Raw genomic sequence first — 21,302 nt, 5'->3', positions numbered from 1 at the left:
GATTCCTCTCTCAAAGCATATCTAAAATGATAAAATTATATTGCAGATACAAAAATGTTTAGAAAGGCTACGACAACCTTTGCAAAAACACTTATGAATAAAATTTTCTGTTTATGAAGATACAGGTTGTATATAGATAAATATATGTAGAAAAATTGACCTATATATCCATATATATATCAGATAAATTTATGGTATATATGCATTATATATTATTTGATTTATTTATTAAGCAATTATGAAAAAATAAGATAGGTAAATGTCTGTGAATGAATATAGAATAAAAGTACTGTAGTTAGATAACAAGTGAATCATGATAATTGCTGTAAGCTTAACCAGGTCAGTTTGATCATTTGTAATTATTGGATGATTTTTGATAGATATAAATAAATCTTCCATAGTTACATATTGTAGGAATTTTAGATTATTCTTCAACAAACTTACTACAAAATAAAGATGAAGGCAAGTCTCAAATTCATTCTACCTCATACAACAAACAAATAGCTAGAAAACACACAGTTATATGATGCCTCAGGTTTCTACTATTTAAGTCCTTTTTGACAGTTTCTTTAAAGCCTCATCACGACACGTGCAACAGTATTCTAGCTAAATTTTGTGTATGAGAAAGGTGATAAAATCTGCCTATAAATTTCTGGACACAGAATCTATCAGACTACTAAACTTAGCGAACTGTCTTGCAGTCTAGCCTACTTAACATGTTTGATTCTTCTACCTTATTTATGCACTAAGGAAATATCTATATATTTCTTGCAATTTCACACATTCTACCAAAGAACACTATCTCTAATACCTATTATATCAATCAACAAAATTTCTATAGGGAGCTTGTTCAGTGAAAAAGGTATTGTTCATCTCCAAATATAGGTTTAGGGTGTAAGTATTTCCAATGAAAACCAGTTGTTCCTGAACAGCTCTTTCTGAATGAAAGTCTTTAGTAACTATCAATTGGGTGTAGATGAAAATGAATTTACACATACTTGTCACTTTACCTATACTGAAGAATTTAATGTGAATTACTGGTAGTATAAAAGTTCTCTCTGCAGATTTATGCTTATTTTTTTATTTCCCAATCCCAATCAGAGTATGAGTCAGTTAACCAATCTCAATACAGTCAGGTCTTCTTTAACCCTTGTTTTGAAAATGTAAATTTATTCCAACATGGTGGTTGATATATTAGGAACAATTTAGTTGAAACATTAATTTCACATTTACTTATGGAAACTTTGTCCTTGATAAACACTAAGTCATATAGGAAACTGTCCCTGCATGAAGCGAGCCTGTTAGGATATACAAATCACGTCCATGCACACACCTCAAAGATCTATCAGATACTGCCCTCAGTGTGTGTTCCATGAATCACACCCAACCACATCTGCTTTACAACTCCATCTGATCTCAGATAACCTTTCTTCCACCTTCTTCTACCATGATTCATGTTATGCAGACTTTTCTTTATAAAGAAAATGGCATATCAATTGTATTGTGGTATTTATGTACTTCTTAATCATTTAACATGTACAATTTTCACCATTGCTTTTTCATTTCTATTTTCTTTAATATATAACTGATAAAGTTTATGAATGCTATGGCATAATCAAACTTTCCTCATAAGCTCCATGATTGACTTTTATGGCTTTATTTTTGCACAGCCCAGTGATTTCTGTAAACATATATATGAGGCTTTATTAGAGTACTCACTATGTTTACAATAAAATTTCCCTTCCTTCTTTCCCTCCCTCCCTCCTTTTCTCTCTTTCTCTTTCTCCTGCCCTCCCTCCCTCCCTCTCTCCTTCCTTCCTTCCCTATTTCTTTCCTTTGTAAAATGTGTTCAGTGGTCTAAGCATATCTGACTAAACTTGTGTTAGGGTAAAGGGATATGAGTGTGCTTCTAAGCACATGGGATAAACCATGGAACTAACTGAAGTTTTAAAAGGCAGGGTGAATTTTCTTCTGTCATGTAGCTTGGAATTTGTCCTGATTGTTAATTTTATTTTCCTCTAGTTCTCACATCACAGAATGTTATATAATGAACTCTTAGTATTGAATGAGTAGATATAAATACCCATAGAAGAAAAGCTGGAAGTTTCCCCTTAAATATATATCAGTGACAGAGCCAGTGTTGTAAGAGGTGATGACAATATGAGTTAGGCAAAGGTTGATATAAATGGGCCAAAGGCATGGTCAATCCATAGAGATACTAGTATTCCTCTATTGTAAACAGAATATAGGATCTGCTTTTCAGGCTCACTAAAAGACCACTGCTTTTTAATATGTTTTCCTTCCAAGGAGTCAGTGTCTTTTAATTTCATGGTTGTGATAACCATCTGCAGTGATTTTGGAGCCCCCCAAAATAAAGTCTGCCAGTGTTTCCACTGTTTCCTCATCTATTTCCCATGAAGTGAGAGCACTGAATGCCATGATCTTAGTTTTCTGAATTTTAAGCCAACTTTTTCACTCTCCTCTTTCACTTTCATCAAGAGGCTTTTTGGTTCCTCTTCACTTTCTGCCATTAGGGTGGTGTCATCTGCATGTCTGAGGTTACTGATATTTCTCCCAGCATAATTGATTCCAGCTTGTGCTTCCTCCAGCCAAGCATTTCTCATGATGTACTCTGCATAGAAGTTAAATAAGCAGGGTGACAATATACAGCCTTGACATACTCCTTTTCCTATTTGGAACCAGTCTGTGTTCCATGTCCAGTTCTAACTGTTGCTTCCTGACCTGCATATAGGTTTCTCAAGAGGTGGGTCAGGTAGTCTGGTATTCCCATCTCTTTCAGAATTTTCCACAGTTTATTGTGATCCACACAGTCAAAGGCTTTGCCATAGTCAATAAAGCAGAAATAGGTGTCTTTCTGGAACTCTCTTGCTTTTTCAATTATCCAGTGGATGTTGGCAATTTGATCTCTGGTTCCTCTGCCTTTTCTAAAACCAGCTTGAACATCTGGAAGTTCATGGTTCACGTATTGCTGAAATCTGGCTTGGAGAATTTTGAGCATTACTTTACTAGCGTGTGAGATGAGTGAAATTGTGCAGTAGTTTGAGCATTCTTTGGCATTGCCTTTCTTTGGGATTGGAATGAAAACTGACCTTTTCTAGTCCTGTGGCCACTGCTGAGTTTTCCAAATTTGCTGGCATATTGAGTGCAGCACTTTCACAGCATTATCTTTCAGGATTTAAAATAGCTCAACTGGAATTCCATCACCTCCACTAGCTTTGTTCGTAGTGATGTTCTCTAAGGCCCACTTGACTTCACATTCCAGGATGTCTGGCTCTAGGTGAGTGGGAGTGATCACACCTTCATGATTATCTGGGTCATGAAGATCTTTTTTGTACAGTTCTTCTGTGTATTCTTGCCATCTCTTCTTAATATCTTCTTCTTCTGTTAGGTCCATACCATTTCTGTCCTTTATCGAGCCCATCTTTGCATGAAATATTCCGTTGGTATCTCTAATTTTCTTGAAGAGATCTCTAGTCTTTCCCATTCTGTTGTTTTCCTCCATTTTTTTGCATTGATCATTGAGGAAGGTTTTCTTATCTCTCCTTGCTGTTCTTTGGAACTCTGCTTTCACATGGAAATATCTTTCCTTTTCTCCTTTACTTTTCACTTGTCTTCTTTTCACAGCTATTTGTAAGGCCTCCTAAGACAGCCATTTTGCTTTTTTGCATTTCTTCTCCATGGGGATGGTCTTGATCCCTGTCTCCTATACAATGTCACGAACCTCTGTCCATAGTTCATCAGGCACTCTATCAGATCTAGTCCCTTAAATCTTCTTCTCATTTTCACTGTATAATAATAAGGGATTAGATTTAGGTCATATTTGAATGGTCTAGTGGTTGTCCCTACTTTCTTCAATTTGAGTCTGAATTTGGCAATGAGGAGTTCATGATTTGAGCCACAGTCAGCTCCTGGTCTTGTTTTTGCTGACTGTATGGAGTTTCTCCATCTTTGGCTGCAAAGAATACAATCAATCTGATTTCAGTGTTGACCATCTGGTGATGTCCACGTGTAGAGTCTTCTCTTGTGTTGTTGGAAGAGGGTGTTTGCTATGACCAGTGCGTTCTTTTGGCAAAACTTATTAGCCTTTGCCCTGCTTCATTCCATACTCTAAGGCCAAATTTGCCTGTTACTCCAGGTGTTTCTTGACTTCCTACTTTTGTATTCCAGTCCCCAGATGGACAAAGGTCCATCTAGTCAAGGCTGTGGTTTTTCCAGTGGTCATGTATGGATGTGAGAGTTGGACTGTGAAGAAAGCTGAGCGCCAAAAAACTGATGCTTTTAAACTGCGTTGTTGGAGAAGACTCTTGAGAGTCCCTTGGACTGCAAGGAGATCCAACCAGTCCATCCTAAAGGACACCAGTCCTGGGTGTTCATCGGAAGGACTGATGCTGAAGCTGAAACTCCAATACTTTGGCCACCTCATGCAACAGTTGACTCACTGGAAAAGACCCTGATGCTTTAGGGATGGGGCAGGAGGTGAAGGGGACAACAGAGGTTGAGATGGCTGGATGGCATCACTGACTGGATGCACATGAGTTTGGGCGGACTCCAGGAATTGGTAATGGACAGGGAGGCCTGGCATGCTGGAATTCATGGGGTCACAAAGAGTCAGACACGACTGAGCGACTGAACTGAACTGAAAAGACCACTTACGAGTTTGTCAAGTTACTTAAAGGAAAATATTTTAAAATCTTTATTTCTTTCTCATTCATATATATAATGAATGTCATATTATTACAGACTAGGAAAATTAACAATTAAAATTGAACAAAATGTGTAGATTCAGTGCTGATTTATAGTGAGTTTTAATAATAACCACGTGTGTGACTGTAATTCCCATGTTCAAGGCTGTAAGCCCAGAGAGTTTTCCACATCCACTGGTTCTCAGTGTGATTGGGCCCTTGTGGAAATAACAGGTAATTTTAAATACTTTCTGGTCAATCAGTTGTATTGTTTCAATGGCATTTCTTCTTCAGGCTACAGGTCACTGTCTCAAAGCTTTGCACAAATAACCATGGAGCTTTTGTAATGTTCAAAATTAGGGTTGTAGTGATATTTATTTCTAGATAAAGCAGAATCCTATTAAATAGAATTTGCCCAATTACAATGCTTTGTCAGAATTGTCCTACATGTATGTATAAGCCTTAATTACTTCTGTTTAAAAAGATGAACCTGAGGTCCTTTAAAACCCTAAATTGTCTATTGAGTTATCAGTATGCATTTGGAGTAATCAGTATATTCATAATCTACTGAATGCTAATAATTTGAAAATGTGTGATACATGGATTATTTATATCAGTGCTGAAACAGATCATTCAGTGAAAGAGCTCTTTGAAACAGAAACCTTCACAGATTTGAGTCATTCAAACCTGAGTTAAAATATTGGGTTTGCCAGTAATTACCTGTAATTTCTGTAATGTCATTTAACTCTTGTAAGCCTCAGGATATTCATATATAAAATGGATATTATGTCTACTTTACATAGTTGTTATAAGAATTCATTAAGGTAATATCATATTAAATGCCTGATATATCCATTCTCTGTGCAAACATATTGGTTCCTGTCTCTTTACTTTAATTCTCTGATCCTAGTGAAAAACTTGGCTTAAAACTCAACGTTCAGAAAACTAAGATCATGGCATCTGGTACCATCACTTCATGGAAAATAGATAGTGAAACAATGGAAACAGTGAGAGACTATTTTTTGGGCTCCAAAATCACTGCAGATGGGGACTGCAGCCATGAAATTAAAAGATGCCTGCTCCTTGGAAGGAAAGCTATGAGCAACCTAAACAGCTTATTAAAAAGCAGAGACATACTTGACCAACAAAAGCTGAGCTCCGAAGAATTTATGCTTTTGAACTGTGGTGTTGGAGGAGACTCTTGAGAGTCTGTTGGACTGCGAGGGGATCCAACCTGTCAATCCTAAAGGAAATCAGTCCTGAATATTCATTGGAAGGACTGATTCTGAAGCTGAAACTCCAATACTTTGGCCACCTGATGTGCAAAAACTGACTCATTGGAAAAGACCCTGATGCTGGGAAAGACTGAAGGCTGGAGGAGAAGGGGATGGCAGAGGATGAAATTGTTGGATGGCATCACTGACTCAATGGACATGAGTTTGAGTAAACTCTGGGAGTTGGTGATGGACAGGGAAGCCTGGCATGCTGCAGTCCATGGGGGCGCAAAGAGTTGGACATGACTGAGCAACTGCTGAACTGAACTGAACATCTATAATTCAATAGTTGGTGTCATATCTAGACTATGCTTGATTTATAAAAATACTATTTTGTTAGGCTTGAAAGATCAACACCGTCATCTAAGTTATAGTGTAGAAGATAATGACTTTCTCCACTACTACTTGATAATATTAATGGCAAAAAATATAGGCTTTGGTAAATCTTGTAGTAATTCATATATAGCCATAAAAGTCCCACTGAAGCTTGTTCTGCTTGTGATATCTGAGTGGCTAGCAGCAGCACATTTCCCACAATATTAGCAGAATTGTAAAGTTTCCTCTGATTGAAAGAAGCTTCCATGGTTGGTCAAGGGTGGCAATTGCCCAGTGAAATGTGTAAATAATGAAATGCACTAGAGGAGTTGAGGTGTCTTCTTCATTTGGCCTGACAACTGGTTTTGCTTTTCCCTAGCTACACATTGACAACAGTGTACTGGGAAATCAGAATCAGTTTTATGTGATTATTATGTATATATCACCCAAGGAATGCCTGAATATCTTATTGGTGAACATAGATCTACTTTCAAATTTGATAGGGTTGCTTATAGAACACATGAGAATATGTAATATTTTTATAGGTCACACAGAATATGTAAATGATGTGAAAAGAGATTGTGTGGGTAATATTAAATTAATCAAGTCTACAAAAGTCTTAAATCAATGAATATTTATGCTTCTTAAGATAGTATTTTTGCCCTTGAGGTTTTATTTTTAAGAAACCACAATAAATAAGAGTCCCTGTTTGGGGTTTTTATGTTTGTGTGCTTATTTTTATTTTGTAGAAGTTATTACATACTTAAAGTTATTTTGTTGCTGGCAGTCTTATGAAGGACATGATAGAAATAAATTCTAAATGTACATCTAGGTTGTAGACCTCTACAACTAGACCTAATTAACCATTTTAGTGCCTTTGGTCAACTATACAGAATAGGTAAATTTACCTTTTAAAATGATATGTGCAAACTAATGTCATTAATATTCACTTCATATCCAAACCTGTATTTCTAATCTACTTTACATGTAGAAATAAACGAATATGAAAATAGGTGTATTGTAGAGAATTTAGGACTTTTCATGAAAGAAAAAGAAAATTCCTCTTAAACTGTTTCATGTTAAATTTTCAAGCTTGAGACATCCCCCTCCCCCAATTTTTTTCCTCAATTAACTAGGCAAATTCAAGGATCTTCATGAAATACAAATTTGGTATTGAGAGTTTTCCAAGGAGAGGATAGCTTTGGTAAACAGTCTTTGGTTAAAAATACTAAAAAACTAAACCTTTTGAAGTGAGAATAAATAGAAATAGATGGGCTTCAAAGAGACTGACTCAGATGTAAATCGTCTTAGGCTGATGGAATTAAGGTGTTTGGAGAGTGCTGGTTTCCCTAGCATAGTCATTTATCAGAGGCAGATATAAGTTCTCTCTGAAAGAAATCAGTTGATATTAATTTAGCTTTGTAATATTTTATGCACATTTTCTAGTGTGCAATTAAAAATAATTATTAAAAATAATTTCAGGAGGCAGTGATGTATCACTGAAAAGCAAGGTTACAACAGACAACAGAAGGGACCTATAGAGAATCCAAGAAATGTAGATATTCAGAGTAAATAATAAGAAAGGTTATTGAGATTAATAAGATGTATAAAATATTTTAAGAAATAAATATAAATTGTTAATGAATATGTAATAAAAAATACTGTAACTGAATTTAAGAACTAAATCATTGAGTTAAACCACAGTTTCCACACAAGTAAAGAGAGAAAGTCTGTGAACTGGGACATGGGTCAAAAGAAAATATCGACTGAGATTTGAAGAAACACAAAGATAAAAAACATAAAAGGTCAAGTGGATATATGGAATGATGGTAATATGATTTACTTTTATACTGGAAGTAAAAGTAGTCACTAGGTTAATAAATAGTAATTGATGTTTATAGGTATAAATTCTGACAAATTGGTCAGACCAGGACACACACATGGTCACTCAACAGAGAGGCTATCATTAAAAGGTCAAATATTCTTGAAAGTATGATATTTCTCAACTGTTTATGAAATCAGCATTGCTTTGATGTCAAAACTTGACAAGTCCATGATAATAAAAATATAGTCTCATTAACAAACTTAGAAACAAAAATCCTAATCAAATATCAGCCAATTAAACAATGATTTAAAGAGGCTGTTACATCAAGAATCAAGGAAGCAGTATTTTAGGAATTGCTGATGGCTTACTATATGAAAATCTATCAATGCAGTACAATATATTAATATAATAATATGATATAATTCTTTCAAAATATTCAGAGAAATAATTTGATATAATTCAATACTCATTCATAAGCAACCGTTGGCAACAGAGTAGAGGATAACTTTATTAAGATGATAATTATATTTATAAAAGTCTTCAGATTATATCACATATATCTGTGAATTAAAAAAAGAACTGCTTTATTCACATAGTACACATATATCTTTTGTGTGCTTATGATTATACAGTGGAAGTGAGAAATAGATTTAAGGGCCTAGATCTGATAGATAGAGTGCCTAATGAACTATGGAATGAGGTTCGTGACATTGTACAGAAGACAGGGATCAAGACCATCTCCATGGAAAAGAAATGCAAAAAAGCAAAATGGCTGTCTGGGGAAGCCTTACAAATAGCTGTGAAAAGAAGAGAAGCGAAAAGTAAAGGAGCAAAGGAAAGATATAAGCATCTGAATGCAGAGTTCCAAAGAAGAGCAAGAAGAGATAAGAAAGCCTTCTTCAGCGATCAATGCAAAGAAATAGAGGAAAACAACAGAATGGGAAAGACTAGAGATCTCTTCAAGAAAATTAGAGATACCAAGGGAACGTTTCTTGCAAAGATGGGCTCGATAAAGGACAGAAATGGTATGGACCTAACAGAAGCAGAAGATATTAAGAGCAGGTGGCAAGAATACACAGGAGAACTGTACAAAAAAGATCTTCACGACCAAGATAATCACAATGGTGTGATCACTGACCTAGAGCTAGACATCTGGAATGTGAAGTCAAGTGGGCCTTAGAGAACATCACTACGAACAAAGCTAGTGGAGGTGATGGAATTCCAGTTGAGCTATTTCAAATCCTGAAAGATGATGCTGTGAAAGTGCTGCACTCAATATGCCAGCAAATTTGGAAAACTCAGCAGTGGCCACAGGACTGGAAAAGGTCAGTTTTCATTCCAATCCCAAAGAAAGGCAATGCCAAAGAATGCTCACACTACTGCACAATTTCACTCATCTCACACGCTAGTAAAGTAATGCTCAAAATTCTCCAAGCCAGGCTTCAGCAATATGTGAACCATGAACTTCCTGATGTTCAAGCTGGTTTTAGAAAAGGAAGAGGAACAAGAGATCAAATTGCCAACATCCGCTGGATCATGGAAAAAGCAAGAGAGTTCCAGAAAGACATCTATTTCTGCTTTATTGACTATGCCAAAGCCTTTGACTGTGTGGATCACAATAAACTATGGAAAATTCTGAAAGATATGGGAATACCAGAACACCTGATCTGCCTCTTGAGAAACCTATATGCAGGTCAGGAAGCAATAGTTAGAACTGGACATGGAACAACAGACTGGTTCCAAATAGGAAAAGGAGTACGTCAAGGCTGTATATTGTCACCCTGCTTATTTAACTTATATGCAGAGTACATCATGAGAAATGCTGGGCTGGAAGAAGCACAAGCTGGAATCAAGATTGCCGGGGGAAATATCAATGACCTCAGATATGCAGATGACACCACCCTTATGGCACAAAGTGAAGAGGAACTAAAAAGCCTTTTGATGAAAGTGAAAGTGGAGAGTGAAAAAGTTGGCTTAAAGCTCAACATTCAGAAAACTAAGATCATGGCATCTGGTCCCATTACTTCATGGCAAATAGATGGGGAAACAGTGGAAACAGTGTCAAACTTTATTTTTTTGGGTTCCAAAATCACTGCAGATGGTGACTGCACCATGAAATTAAAAGACGGTTACTCCTTTGAAGGAAAGTTATGACCAACCTAGATAGCATATTCAGAAGCAGAGACATTACTTTGCCAACAAAGGTTCGTTTAGTCAAGGCTATGTTTTTTCCTGTGGTCATGTATAGGTGTGAGAGTTGGACTGTGAAGAAGGCTAAGTGCCGAAGAATTAATGCTTTTGAACTATGGCGTTGGAGAAGACTCTTGAGAGTCCCTTGGATTGCAAGGAGATCCAATCAGTCCATTCTGAAGGAAATCAGCCCTGGGACTTCTTTGGAAGGAATGATACTAAAGCTGAAACTCCAGTACTTTGGCCACCTCATGCAAAGAGTTGACTCATTGGAAAAGACTCTGATGCTGGGAGGGATTGGGGGCAGGAGGAGAAGGGGACGACAGAGGATGAGCTGGCTGGATGGAATCACTGACTCGATGGACGTGAGTCTGGGTGAACTCCGGGTGTTTGTGATGGACAGGGAGGCCTGGCGTGCTGCTATTCAGGGGGTCGCAAAGAGTCGGACATGACTGAGTGACTGAACTGAACTGAACTGAACACATATATCTGTGAATTAAAAAAAAAAAAAAACTGCTTTATTCACATAGTACTCCATATCTTAATAAAGCTGTATGTAGTTTCCTTTTTCTTGGGAACCATGTTATACAATTAAGTTTGTATTTGTCTTTGGAAAATACAAATACTGGGAAAATAGTACATATCGAGGTAATTACAAAGTTAGTGCTTTTTCTTTTTTTTTTTGCTTGGAATTCTGTTAATTCATATCTTTGTATTGCTAGCTCCTCTTTTTTCTGATATACTCACTTTTGGCTTAAAAGTATGTGCTTCCAAAAAAGCAATGAAAGGAGATTATATACATATTTTATGGTAATCTTTACAACTAAATTAAAAATCAAGTCTATATATTTTTCATTCATCAATATTTTAAAATAATAGTACCACATATTTTAGGACTTTAAAGTGTATTTGAAACAATTTTAATGGATTATTTAGTAGAAGTTCTTTATTAATATTACCACTTTTCCCTTCCTTTAACCTCCAGAGTTTATCCTACAAATTGTGAAGCACATACTTTTTTATCAACCCTTGTCATTTTGTAGTAGTGCATTACTAATTGGATAATTATTTCCATACTGATAAAATATTACTTGAAGTATTTATTATAGCTGTTAGACTATTAAAGAGTTACCCAGTTCCTAATTGCTTATGTTATATCAGGTATCATTTGCCACACAGTTCAAAACTGCTTGTCCTTTCTCAAAGCAAGTGATGCATAATTATAGTAAGTGACTGCAATTATAAATACATAATTTTCAAGAATGACATTTATTAACTCAATCGTAGTAAATTTTTAATGAAAATTTTTTCTTCAAGCATAAAATTAATAAATACTGCCCTTTGGAGAAAACCTCAATCATGTACATTTTTTAATCTCTACCTCCTGTGTTCCTTTACATATTCTTCTGTTCAGTGAATACTTTTAGCTTATCTAGTATATGTTAAGGGTATGTGCACAAGAAAGTCAACAGAACCAGCACTTTAAGGTAATGGGTCTTCATGAACTTGTCAAGCAAATGGCATTTGTGGCTTATTGGAAAAAAGTCTAAACACTTCTGTCCACTGCATTTGATATTGAAGGTGCCAGAGACAATACAAGGCAGTTAAGCACTGGATGGAACAATGATTTACTGACACAGACAAGAGACAGAGCAAGATTAGCTTCATTAGTGGGTATTGGTCCACCATGGCCAGCAGGTCCCTCCCAGCAGTGGACACAGGGCAGTTAACTTGTAGGAATCCCTCTTGTCCTGCAGCAAAAGGATCCTGTCTCCCCCTGGCATGGAATGGATATAGTAGTGGGGTTGGGTAGGTGCCATATAAGGCACATGCTTAAACAACAAAGAAGTACACATTGAGTCTGAACTGCGAAAGCTATTCCCACATAATGTGATAAATTTAGCACATGCTATGAGATCTCTTTATCTCTTGGTATTTCTACTTGGCCACATAAGAATGGGCCTTGGGACAGGAACACTTCTTTCAGTTCAGTTCAGTTCAGTTCAGTCACTCAGTTTTGTCCGACTATTTGTGACCCCATGAATCGCAGCACGCCAGGCCTCCTTGTCCATCACCAACTCCCGGAGTTCACTCAAACTCATGTCCATAAAGTCGGTAATGGCATCCAGCCAGCTCATCCTCTGTCGTCCCCTTTTCCTCCTGCCCCCAATCCCTCCCAGCATCAGAGTCACGGTTGACTCATTGGAAAAGACTCAGAGTCACGGTTGACTCATTGGAAAAGACTCTGATGCTGAGTGACTGAACTGAACTGAACTGAACTGAAAGAAGTGTTCCTGTCCCAAGGCCCATTCTTATGTGGCCAAGTAGAAATCCAAAAACTACATATAGGACATTGCCTTTCCTGACAGAATTCCTGTTGAATTCATGTTCTGTGGGAAACACCTAGGAGATTGGGCTGCTTATCTACAACCTTAGCCGGACTTGGTAAAAGCATGGTGACGGAAAGAGAGACATTCTATGATAACCCACAGTGGTCAGATAATATGAAATTCTACCTTATTTTTCAACGTTATATTTTAAAAGAGCATTTCCCTAAGATTGAACACAGAAAAAAAATATTCAGAACAATAAGACTGTAAACTAAGGAAATGGGGATGTCCAGTACTAGCCAAAGAAAAATAAAATGAATATGAAGGAAAGATAAAGAAAGTATCATTAGTGTTAAGTTTCTCATAAAAAGGGTGTAATTCTTAATAAGGTTCTATTTTCATGGTAATTTACATGGTAATTTTTTATTATGATAATGAAAATGTTTTATAGAGACAGAAACAGAATTAGACAAAAGGACTATAAAACTTATAAATAATAGAATATTTCCAAAAGACGTAAATTGAATTCGTATCCTGAAAACAGAAGTGAACTTTCTTTTCAAGGGCTAACGAAACTTTATAAAACTTTAATGGTGGCTAAATGGTAAACAAATCTGCCTGCAATGCAGGAGACCCAGGTTTCATCCCTGGTTTGGGAACATCCTCTGGAGAAGGGAATGACAATCCACTCCAGTATTCTTACCTGGAAAATTCTATGGACAGAGGAGCCTGGTGGGTTACAGTCCATGAGATTGCAAAGAGTTGAACATGACTGAGTGACCAACATGTAATGGATTAGAAAAGTTAATAACTGAATCTTTAATAGAAACCTAGGAAATAAGAATATCAGAAAAATAAATATTAAAAAATACAAACTGCACTTAATGATTATTTTGTGGTAAGAAAGAAAAATCAATCCTAAATTGCATATACTTTGTAAATAATAATAGACATGTCATAATTAACACTTTGTAAATTGAGTAAAACAGGCTTCAGAGGGATATTTTTATAGCTGAAATATTTATATTAGTAAAAAACATTTTAATTAAGTTATCTAATTATGTTAAATGGTTAGAAAAATGATCAACAAAACAAACCAAAGGACCCTGAAGAAAGAGCACAGTGAAGATAAAAAGAAATGTTAGTGAATTGAAAAACAGCAATCACATTTTAAATATCATTGTTTCTTTGAAAATGAAAGACATTTAAGTCTATCAAGAAAAAAATAATAGAGAAAGTGGTATTAAGTTATATATGAAAAAACAAACCAAGCTCTAAACTCTGAAAAACTAGAGAAAATGAAATATTTTGTAACAAATATAATTGCAAGAATGAACTCCAAAAATACTGGGATAGTAAACTGACCAAGTGTTCTGGAGGAAAATTAGAGCTCTGTACCTCCATGTCAACCCCTTCAAATCTTTCAGAAATACAAAATCCCGTTTGCACTTAAACAAGCCTGGTGTGCTGCAGTCCAGGGGGGTCACAAAGAGTTGGATGCAACTGAGTGACTGAACAACAACTTAAACAGTTTCAGAGTTGATAAGAGGAAAAATAAATAATTTTTAGAAAGCAAGTATTGTATCATAGTATTTAATTCCACAGTAACATGTAAATGAAAAATATTATATACTAACCTTACTTATGGCAGAAAGTGAAGAGGAACTAAAAAGCCTCTTGATGAAAGTGAAAGTGGAGAGTAAAAAAGTTGGCTTAAAGCTCAACATTCAGAAAACGAAGATCATGGCCTCTGGTCCCATCATTTCATGGCAAATAGATGGGGAAACAGTGGAAACGGTGTCAGACTTTATTTTTTTGGGCTCCAAAATCACTGCAGATGGTGACTGCAGCCATGAAATTAAAAGACGCTTACTCCTTGGAAGGAAAGTTATGACCAACCTAGACAGCATATTCAAAAGCAGAGACATCACTGCCAACAAAGGTCCCTCTAGTCAAGGCTATGTTTTTTCCTGTGGTCATGAGAGTTGGACTGTGAAGAAGGCTGAGCGCCGAAGAATTGATGCTTTTGAACTGTGGTGTTGGAAAAGACTCTTGAGAGTCCCTTGGACTGCAAGGAGATCCAACCAGTCCATTCTGAAGGAGATCAGCCCTGGGATTTCTTTGGAAGGAATGATGCTAAAGCTGAAACTCCAATACTTTGGCCACCTCATGCAAAGAGTTGACTCATTGGAAAAGACTCTGATGTTGGGAGGGATTGGGGGCAGGAGGAGAAGGGGACGACAGAGGATGAGATGGCTGGATGGCATCACCAACTTGATGGACGTGAGTGTGGGTGAACTCCAGGAGTTGGTGATGGACAGGGAGGCCTGGCGTGCTGCGATTCATGGAGTCGCAAAGAGTCGGACACGACTGAGTGACTGAACTGAACTGAACCTTACTTAAAGGTTTTAAGTAAAGCTTAAAGCTTACTAAAGTTTTAAGTAAAGTTTACTAAAGCTTTTATTTGTGTGTGTATATTTGCATTTTCTGGAGAACTTGTTCATAAATTTCACCACAATACACTCTCCTTTTCCTATCCTTTGCTGATCCCACACCAATCCCTTCCAGTACTAAAACTCACACTGGAAACTGACAATGCTGGTACTGTGTTTTGTGATAATATATGTAGCTTGATGTCAGTTATTTTTGAATTGTCATCAAATTTAATCCTCTAGTCAGCTACACATTTGTTACCCTAGTGGTTACCTCAGCTGCTTTTGGCAAAATTTTAATTTCATAAAGAGTGAGAATGATTGCATAGGTTTGGGAATTTTAGCTCTGGTTGTTTACTGCATAGTAGTTTATAGGAATTAGAATTGGAAACATGGTGCTAATCTCTGAAACTGGTCCTTGATGCCCCATATTAGCAAAGTTTCCAATATGCTTTACATCCTATCATTTTTTCAGAATGCATTAATGCACTTTTTTATTTCCTTAACTTTAGCTTTAGCAAATAAAAGATTTTAAGTAACAGATTGTGTTTGGAGAGTTTTGGAAAATTAAAGCATTAAACATTATTCCAGGTTAGTCTTTCCAGAAATGAGGCCAGTAAATAGGATAATAGGATTACCTTTTATGGAACAGTGAGGTGGGGTAGTGTGTAAAATAAACACTTTTTAAAATGTAGAATAAAACCCAGGCCTGGCCTGCCAAATTTATAGAATTACCAAATGAATTTATTTGCATCTGTAAACCAAGTATATCAATGAGGAAGGTAGAGGAAAAAGCAGGTGGGGAGGCGGGGTGGGGAGGGAGGAGAGAAAGCCCAGCCTTATTTTCTTTATTTATATTTTACTCAGATTGACAGTGTAAATTGTCCTGAAATCACTGGGTAATTAGGCAACCTTTTGCATGGCCCTGAAGTGGCAGTCTTGATACTACATAATTAACAATGTTCTCTTCAAAGTAGGAGCAATAATCCCTTGATTGAATGCTCCATTTTCATTACATTATGATATAAAATGAAACAATAATTAGAATAATGTGCAAGGAAAGAGAGGTCCATATCATTACGTGTTTGTATGTAGAGAAGCAGAAGAATTAATCAGATGAAATGTGAAATTATTATGGATAATTACAGGCATATGGAGATGATCAGCTTGCCTGCAATGGGAATTATGTAAAGAGACAATATATGTGCTCATCTTTCCTTGATAATGCCATGTACATTTTGGGTTGTAATTGAGTTTTGGTATCTAGGATTACTGTAAAGTCTTTATTCTTTTTGGAGATTTCTGTAAGATGTCTATTGAAAAGCTGAACATTTCCTATTAGTTAAATTCTATTCCCAGTTCTCTACACTTCCCAAATACCTTCATCATATAATTCCAAGCATTATCAATTTAATATGACCTTCTTTACCCTTACGTCATACCTTTTAATCCTCTTGGATGGAAAACCTATAGCTGCTTCATATCTTACATTTTGTGGTCTCTCCCCACACTTGATACTATGAACACAGAAATGATGAATTCAACCAAATGGATGACATCATTGAAATAAATAATAAAAATAAACCTATGGCAAGCATTATCCTAGTTCCTGAGGGTAATGATTCAAAATGCAACAAACCTTTACCTAATGAAAATATTGAAAATTACTTTTCCGGATTCACTTGGTAAGTAGTTTGTAATTATGGGTTCTGGTTAGCATAATGCCAGAAAATTCAATACATAGTGAAATAAGAGCTAATATTTGTGACATCACAATAGAAATTCTTAGTACCAATCACCTGTCAAACTCAGGTTCCAATGTCTTAACTGCTGATGGGATATCTTAGCCACTCAAGAAAAGAAAACAAACAAACAAAGGTTTGTTAAACACCTACTATTTGTGTGGGCCTACGCTGTATATTTCCACAATTCAAGGGATAAGAGAGTCATTGCAAATGGCCATGTGGTTGTACTGGAGGAAGGAGGAGAGGGATTTATACATATCACTGATTTTATTTCATCTTTAAGAGTTTGGTAGAATTCATCAGTGAACTCACCAAGGTTTTGGCTTTCTCTTTTAGAAAGTTCAGTTCAGTTTAGTTCAGCTCAGTCACTCAGTCTTGTCCGACTATTTGCAACCCCATGGACTGCAGCACGCCAGGCTTCCCTGTCCATCACCAACTCCCAGAGTTTACTCAAACTCATGTCCATTGAGTCGGTGATGCCATCCAACCATCTCATCCTCTGTCGTCCCCTTCTCCTCCTGACTTCAATCTTTCCCAGCATCAGGGTCTTTTCCAATGAGTCAGTTTTTCGCATCAGGTGGCCAAAGTATTGGAGTTTCAGCTTCAGCATCAGTCCTTCCAATGAATATTCAGGACTGATTTCCTTTAGGATAGACTGGTTGGATCTCCATGCAGTCCAAGAGACTCTCAAGAGTCTTCTCCAACACCACAGTTCAAAAGCATCAATTCTTCGGTGCTCAGCTTTCTTTATAGTCCAACTCTCACATCCATATGTGACTGGAAAAGCCATAATTTTGACTAGATGGACCTTTGTTGGCAAAGTAATGTCTCTGCTTTTTAACATGCTGTCTAGGTTGGTCATAACTTTCTTTCCAAGGAGCAAGAGTCTTTTAATTTCATGGCTGCAGTCCCCATCTGCAGCCCCCCAAAATAAACTCAGCCACTGTTTTTATTGTTTCCCCATCTGTTTTCCATGAATTGATGGGGTCAGATGTCATGATCTTAGTTTTCTGAATGTTCAGTTTTAAGCCAACATTTTCACTCTCCTCTTTTACTTTCATCAAGAGGCTCTTTAGTTCTTCTTTGCTTTCTGCCATAAGAGTGTTATCATCTACATATGTGAGGTTATTGATATTTCTCCCAGCAATCTTGATTCCAGCTGTGCTTCATCCAGCCCAGCATTTCTCATGATGTACTCTGCATACAAGTTAAATGAGCAGAGTGATACTATACAGCCTTGACGTACTCCTTTCCCAATTTGGATCCAGTCTGTTGTTCCATGTCCAGTTCTAACTGTTGCTTCCTGACCTGCATACAGATTTCTCAATAGGCAGGTCAGGTTATTTATTTATTTAGTTTCTTAAATATATTGTACTCCTTTTTAGGGACACAGCCTATTGAAAATTCCAATCTAAAATGTCAGAGTGAAAGTTATGTAGCACTGAATTTTATCTCTTAAATAACTCCACCCTCTTGTGACACACATTTTATTGTCCAAATCAAACTATGTGGCCATAACTAACTTCAGGGAGAAGTGAATATGTGTTCCTTTTATATGCCTGCTATTTGCCTGGTAGGAATCTGAATTGGTAGATGTTCGGTGAATAGGACTAATATCATGATATCATTGACTTGAATGATCATGAAAGATTTTACACAGTCCTTCAATGTAAAAATAGGAGAATTTGGGCAAGAAAAGAGATATAGAGATGGAAGAAAAAAATATGAAGAACCAAGAAACCTATGGTAATAAATAAGCACAAGGTGAGTTAGGACTACCTGTGTGAATTCCTGTTACAACATACTAGATGTCTTTTGGTATCTTCCTTGCCATTTCAATCAAGATAACCAGGCCTGAAAACTTGGAGCTATTTAAGAAGCACTACTAACAAAATACATGATTTGGCCTACATATATTACTTTGGTATTGCTTGGTGAAAGTCGCTCAGTCGTGTCCAAGTCTTGGCAACCCCATGGACTGTATAGTCCATGGAATTCTCCAGGCCAGAATAATGGAGTGTGTAGCTTTTCCCTTCTTCAGGTGATCTTCCCAAGCCAGGGATTGAACCTAGGTCTCCTGCATTGCAGGTAGATTCTTTACCAGCTAGCCATAAGGGAAGACAAAGAATACTGGAGTGATTAGCCTATCCCTTCTCCAGCAGATCTTCCTGACCCAGGAATCAAACTGGGGTCTCCTGCATTGCAGGTGGATTCTTTACCAACTGAGCTACTAGGGAAGCCCCTTCAGTGACCTCCTTAAATCTAATAATACCTTTCTGTAATACATTCACTAGTAATTTTATTTTTCTTAAATTGTCTTTGGTCACTTTTATGCTTAAGAGAAATAATTATTCTATGTTGTCTCTTGGGTCAATTGCTTAGCTTGTGTCCAAGAATCTAAATATACTGATATTTAATAGAGTACATTTAAACTATTTACATTTTTCATGCATCGTTTTTTATACCCAAGGTGTTGGTTTCCTCATTTTAATAACAAAACAAAACATGTTCATGAATAATTCTTTCATATTGTTCTACACCTGAAATACTCATTTTGCTCTTTACTAGTATATGCTGGTCAGGAAGCAATAGTTAGAACTGGACATGGAACAACAGACTGGTTCCAAATAGGAAAAGGAGTACGTCAAGGCTGTATATTGTCACCGTGCTTATTTAACTTATATGCAGAGTACATCATGAGAAATGCTGGGCTGGAAGAAGCATAAGCTGGAATCAAGATTGCCAGGAGAAATATCAATAACCTCAGATATGCAGATGACACCACCCTTATGGCAGAAAGTGAAGAGGAACTAAAAAGCCTCTTGATGAAAGTGAAGGAGGAAAGTGAAAAAGTTGGCTTAAACCTCAACATTCAGAAAATGAAGATCATGGCATCTGGTCCCCTCTCTTCATGGGAAATAGATGGGGAAACAGTTTCAGACTTTATTTTTCTGGGCTCCAAAATCACTGCAGATGGTGACTGCAGCCATGAAATTAAAAGACACTTACTCCTTGGAAGGAAAGTTATGACCAACCTAGACAGCATATTCAAAAGCAAAGACATTACTTTGCCAACAAAGGTCCATCTGGTCAAGGCTATGGTTTTTCAAGTGGTCATGTATGAATGTGAGAGTTGGACTGTGAAGAAAGCTGAGCACTGAAGAATTGATGCTTTTGAACTGTGGTGTTGGAGAAGACTCTTGAGAGTCCCTTGGACTTCAAGCAGATCCAACCAGTCCATTCTAAAGATCAGTCCTGGGTGTTCATTGGAAGGAATGATATTAAAGCTGAAAAAACAGTACTTTAGCTAGCTCATGCGAAGAGTTGACTTATTGGAAAAGACCCTGATGCTGGGAGGGATTGAGGGCAGGAGGAGAAGAGGACGACAGGATGAGATTCCTGGATGGCATCACCGACTTTATGGACATGAGTTTGAGTGAACTCCAGGAGTTGGTGATGGACAGGGAGGCCTGGTGTGCTGTAATTCATGGGGTCGCAAAGAGTTGGACACGACTGAGCGACTGAACTGAACTGAACTGAGTCCAAAAAGTGATCTCATTCATACTGCAATTAATCCATGAAATAATTTCTATATTACCTTAGTATATTTCCTCTCAAAATCTATATTCTCAATCTTGCTCAGTCATGTCCTACTATTTGCGATCCCATGGAATGTAGCCATGCTAGGCTCCTCTCTCTGTGGGGACTTTTCAAGCGATAATACTGGAGTGGGTTGCTATTTTTATCCTGCAGGGGATCTTCCCAACCCAGGGATCAAACCCATGTCTCCTGGGTTTCTGGCATTGCAGGTGGATTCTTTATCTGCTAAGCCATCAGTTCAGTTAAGTTCAGTCGCTCAGTCATGTGCGACTCTTTGAGACCCCATGAACTGTAGCATGCCAGGCTTCTCTGTCCATCACCAACTCCCAGAGTTCACCCAAACCCATGTCCATCGAGTTGGTGATGCCATCCAACCATCTCATCCTCTGTTGTCCCCTTCTCCTCCTGTGCTCAATCTTTCCCAGCATCAGGGTCTTTTCCAATGAGTCAGCTCTTCTCATCAGGTGGCCAAAGTATTGGAGTTTCAGCTTCAATATCAGTCCTTCCAATGAACACCCAGGACTGATCTCCTTTAGGATGGACTGGTTGGATCTCCATGCAGTCCAAGGGACTCTCAAGAGTCTTCAACACCACAGTTCAAAAGCATCAATTCTTCAGCGCTCAGCTTTCTTTATAGTCCAGCTCTCACATCCATACATGACCACTGGAAAAACCAGAGCTTTGAGTAGACGAACCTTTGTTGGCAAAGTAATGTCTCTGCTTTTTAATATACTGTCTAGGTTGGTGATAACTGTCCTTCCAAGGAGTAAGCGTCTTTTAATTTCATGGCTGCGATCACCATCTGCAGTGATTTTGGAGCCCAGAAAAATAAAGTCAGCCATTGTTTCCACTGTTTCCCCATTTATTTGCCATGAAGTGTTGAGACCG

The sequence above is a fragment of the Bos mutus genome, chromosome 6, assembly GCF_027580195.1.
Source record: "Bos mutus isolate GX-2022 chromosome 6, NWIPB_WYAK_1.1, whole genome shotgun sequence".
NCBI classification, from domain to species: domain Eukaryota; kingdom Metazoa; phylum Chordata; class Mammalia; order Artiodactyla; family Bovidae; genus Bos; species Bos mutus.
This window is presented reverse-complemented; position numbering follows the sequence as displayed.